Source organism: Amblyomma americanum, chromosome 6 (genome assembly GCF_052857255.1).
Source record: "Amblyomma americanum isolate KBUSLIRL-KWMA chromosome 6, ASM5285725v1, whole genome shotgun sequence".
Taxonomy (NCBI): Eukaryota; Metazoa; Arthropoda; class Arachnida; order Ixodida; family Ixodidae; genus Amblyomma; species Amblyomma americanum.
Genome location: NC_135502.1, coordinates 119159277 through 119164296, shown reverse-complemented (window position 1 = coordinate 119164296; position 5020 = coordinate 119159277). Strand labels below are relative to the sequence as shown.

Here is a 5020-nt window from a genome sequence, read left to right as displayed (position 1 = left end):
GAAGTGTACAGGACACAGACGCACAGTTGGGGCTTATTGCAGCTTACTATGCTCGTTAACAGAGTGCAGCACTTGCTTATGGCTAAGCCATTTCTTGTAAGCCCAGCATAATACTCGCCGTGTGGGTACTTCTGAGCACGAATTCATATCTAAAGAATTGATGAGCTCATGCTAGACTACTCATGATTATGGTTGCCCGCAAACTTCAGTAACAGGTGGTAATTTCGTTAAAGAGTTCTCTTGCCGTTAACGTGCAGTTTGCTGACGCTAATATTTACTCTGCCTTCTGACATTGCGGATAATATAGTACGTAATAAAGAGTAGTCGAACCCTCTGCTCTTAAATCAGCGTCATATTTCCATTATGCACCAGTACACAGGCTGAATATATTAGCATAAAAAATTATGAAGCCGTGCATTCCTTGTGAACTTTGTCTTGCATTTTTATTAAGGCAGAGGTTTCTGTCACGAGTAGTATATAGATTTCTGTCTTTATTTACCCAGTGTTAATTGCGTTGCCAAGGTAAAATGAAGCAGTTCCCAAATTGGGAAGAAGGGAAAAATGGGCGCCTCCCTTTCCTCGACGTCCTCATCGAGTGAACAGCGAACGGCATCACGACGAGCGTGTACAGGAAGCCTACCCACAAAGGGAAGTACCTGAATTTTCTTTCTGCGCACCCAATAGGGCAGAAACGCTCAATTGCCGCGGAGCATTACAATCAGGCATTCACGATTTGTTCAAGCCCATGCAAGAGAACTCGTTAAGTCCGCCGCATAAGAAAGGAACTGAAAAAGAACGGATACCCACGTCAAGTACTAGTCACAAGAACGACAAGCTGCGGCCCCTCCAGCCGAAGCAAGAGCAGCCAAAAAGAAAACACGTGCAGCCGTCCCATATGCCCTCTATGTCAGCGAGACGTTATGCCGGATATTGGTTGACTACGATATCCAAGTTTCCCATGTCCCCTCCAGCAAGCTCAGAAACCATCTGGTACGAGTAAAGGAGCCGCTTGAAAAGACAAGGTACCAGGGGGTAGTTTACAAAATTTCTTGCAAAGGCTGCGGCGCAGCCTATATAGGCGAAACAGGGCACTTCAAGAGACGTTTAAAAGAACGCCAGCGTGACATCAGAAAAAAATTGACTTCCAACGCTCTCGCCGAACACCAGCAAAACACGGGCCACTTGATTGACTGGGATACCGCGCGCATACTTGAGGAAGAAAAATCTTTATCTACTCGCCTGCTCAAGAAATCGCTTCACATACAAATGACAAGCCAAGCGATTAACAGGCCACGGGGCAATCTATCCTAGATATACATCCGCACGATAAGTAGCATTTGTCCTACATAAGCAGCAGCCCATCACGTTTTTCATCCTGTTGTGAACAAGGCACCCGTAGCAGTGCCGAAACGTAATGCTTTTACGTTGTCCTTATATGTCTTTGGCGAGTGTTCGTTTCTGGATATGGTGGATGTCCTTCGCCAGACGGGTTTCCATCGAACCCTCAATTAAGTTCCCAAATTTCACGTCAAAAAGCAAAAAATTATTTCTGGCCAAATTTATCACTCAATATTTCTCACGTCCGCATGGCAAAGTACACAGAACATACATGATACACCGAAAAAGAACAATGTCACAGTGACAATTAGGCAAACGTTCTGTACAAGAACCGCCCTGAGGGGGATAAGTATCGCATTTTAGAGTTCACTGACACAACACATAAAAAGCCGCCCCGGTGGCTGAGTGGTTACGGCGCTCCGCTGCTCGCCCGAAAGACGCGGGTTCTATCCCGGCCGCGGCTGTCGAATTTCGATGGAGGCTAAATTTGTAGAGGCCCATGTACTGCGCGATGTCAGTGCACGTTAAAGAACCCCAGGTGGTCGAAATTTCCGAAGCCCTTCACTACGTCGTCTCTCATAGCCAGAGTCGCTTTGGGACGTTAACCCCCATAAAACTAAACCTAAACAACACTTAAAGGATGATGCAACTATATCACAGCATTGCGGATATCTGAAGCGTGCTCTTGAATGCATTCAGACCTGTGAAAAAATACACTCACCAAAGATGTTAAAAAAAACCAAAGGGGGATTGACGCTTCAACGCCCGTACGGGTGCTGTGTACTTAACTTTTCAAGTATTTTCGAATAATGGCAGGAGCTTCTAAAAAGGCCCGCCGTATTTTTATTCCACGAAACGGCCTGCACCGACGCCACGGATGATCCTTCCGCGAAAACTGGGACAGAGCGCCGCGGCGAGGTCCATTTGTGCGGTCGAGTTCATAATGCTTCTACATCGCCTTCATGACTGGACAACACGACAGGGCTCAGGAAGATCTTGTCTTGAAGCTCGATCTTGGAAACCATGGCTCATAAGAAGCTGCTAGCAGTCCCATTTCCTGCGCTGCGGTTCGAGTGCCGTCGGGTACCCACCGGTTGTGCAATGGGTGCAAAGCTTCCTCCTACCTGGTGCTCAGCTTTTCTGGGATGAAACGCTTATTAAAAGCGCCTTTAACCAAATGAAGCGAATGGCAGTTTTACTATTTATATAACCTGATGGTTTTAGACTCAGTGTAGTAGGGATTTCGTGCTGCGACCCGTTAGTTCAGATGAGCACTGCGTCTTTTAGCACCTATAGCTGTAACTTCATTGCTTTTAAACATAAGGCACCCTACAAACGAATTGCCACAAATTTAATGTTTCGGACGAATCGGTCTTTACTAATACTCGCACCAGCAGCGAGTATTGGTACTAATATTCGATTCGGTTTTAGCTACAATATTCGTATTCGATTCTGAAGCGAAGCTGCGCTTTTCGTATTCGATTCGGTTTGGAAAAAGTACTATTCGCACACCTCTACTAACTAGCCGACATAGAGAGAAGTCTAATATTTTTCCAACTTGCCGAGACAACTGAGATTATTTTATTTTTGTTTTGCCTGTTAATATTCCCCAGTCATCGGTTAGGTGGCTAAAATCCGACACCATGTCGCACTTCTTTCTCGTCGTAATATGGAACGCAAAACCGCCACGTCGACTTTTCGCCCAGTTGAGAAAAAAAAAAGGAACGATACACGAGAAATCCAGTGCCTACACTCTTTATTGTGTGCCAGTAGTACAGAACTTCGCTTCTTTCTGCGCCCTTTTCCACTCTTCACATGTCATGCCACAAGTAGGATCCGTAGGATCCGTAGGAGACGTGGCGCACAGCAGGCGTTACCGGGCAGGAATCAGGACACATGGCTGCCGCTTACACTCCTGCGTGCAGAAAATCGAGGACGATAAAGAAAATGACACTTTAAAAACTGTTGAGAAGTCGAAAAACAACGCTTGTGTTTTATTACTGAACTTCATTGGGAGTGAACCGCGGTAGTTGTAACTTTCGTCCCATGTAAGTCCATATTGTATTTTGGCCAGTGCTCTTCTCAAAGCTGAAATTCTCGCGACGCAGTTTCTCACGAGTGATCTTTCTTCTTTTTTTTTTTTTGCTGTGAGCGACGATGTTTTTAAGATATGTGTGCACACTCAGTCATTTTTGATTTCAGAAAAAGAGCGAGCAGCAAAAAAATAAAGTTACTGAGGTCAGTGTTAGCAGTCACAATCACCAGTAGAATTATAATCTTCATTTGCAGGTACATGTTAAACGCGACTCAACAACAGCAAGATTAAAGCAGTGATAGAGAAAATAATTGTATTGTACGTGACCTTTCAGAGAGCGCACACTAAGAAGGCCACCGGGAAGTTAGCATTCTACACGCTAACAACGTGCGGCAAAACTCAGCTGCTGCTTTTATGGGCTACTCCCTAGTAGCTGTACCTCGAAGCAGTAACAGGTTAATGGAATTCTTTTCCCAAACATGTTGAGGTAAGAAATAACCTACATAGAAGCCATGCTTTATTAGTAGAGGCCGTCTTTACCTTTGACGCACCAGGTACCGCCGCAGGGCTTAGGGCAGCACTCCAGACCCTGGGCTTCGCATTCTTCAGCTTTGCACTGGATGTGGACACAGTCAGAGCTACCTGTAGGCTCCGGGCACTTGGCCTCGATCACGGCTGTTAGCGAACCGGCGGCGATAATGACGAAGGCGAGGAAAAGGGCGTTCATCTTGACTGCTGTGAATCCAGAGCAGGTGGCATGAAAGACAGAACCAGTAGTCTGCCGCTTATGCTGCCGCCATTGCAATGGTTTGGGCAAGAAGAACAAGTGAAACAAAAGTTCGGCGCACTTCCGGTGGCTCTGAGTAGCGATGACCCTGTCGAATATCGGGGTGTTCGCCCTTTCCAGAATTGTGAGCGGGAGAGAGAGAGAGAGAAAACTTTTATTTCTTTCCAAGAGGTTCGCGGGGATGAAGACTTCCTGGTCGTCTTGCTTGGGTGCTGGCGACTTGAGTCTTCAAGCAAGAGTGGGCCCTCAGTCCAGGGCTCCACTGAGTTGTGCCGCTTCAGTTGCGTGCTTTACCAAGGCCCTCTGGACCTCAAGCTCGCTGCTGAAGAGACAGCTCTCCCATTGCTCCGCACTCGGTGTTTGTTGATTGTGGAATGCTATGTTTCTCTTGCATTCCCAGGTGATGTGATAGAGTGTGGGCGTACTGCCGCACCAGGGGCAGTCTGGTCTGAATTGCGTTGGTGATATCTTGTTGTATGTGTGTAGGTTAGGGAAGGTGTTCGTCTGTAGCCTACGCCATCCTACAGCCTCTTCCCTATTTAGTGCTTTGTGTGGTGATGGATATCTCTTTCTGATTCCCCTATATAGTTGTAGGGTCTCTGTGTAGCCCCCCTCGCATATGAGTAGCCGTGACTCCGAGACGATCGATAAGCCTGCTCGGTAAGTGAGCCCTCGAGCTAGACTGTCCGCCCTTTCGTTTCCTGCTACGCCTGCGTGGGCTGGCACCCAGATTATATGTGAGCGGGAAAAATCATTTCACTTCCCAGAGCTAGTCAGGTTTCCACAGTATACTGTGGAATTCACGTACTTACTCATTTCAATTTTGTTTTCCTGAGCAGCAAAGCAGGAAGCCAATGCAG

The 5020-nt window shown here is 46.8% G+C and overlaps 1 long non-coding RNA gene across 1 annotated transcript; it reads right to left on the bottom strand.

Annotated features, from left to right (window-relative positions):
• Positions 1-3083: 3083 nt before the first annotated feature.
• LOC144094966 (uncharacterized) lies at positions 3084-4193 on the bottom strand. Its single transcript, XR_013306635.1, has 2 exons — positions 3914-4193; positions 3084-3253 (listed from the first exon to the last, which is right to left on the bottom strand). It is a non-coding gene; the product is annotated as an uncharacterized LOC144094966 (long non-coding RNA).
• Between the last annotated feature and the right edge of the window lie 827 nt (positions 4194-5020).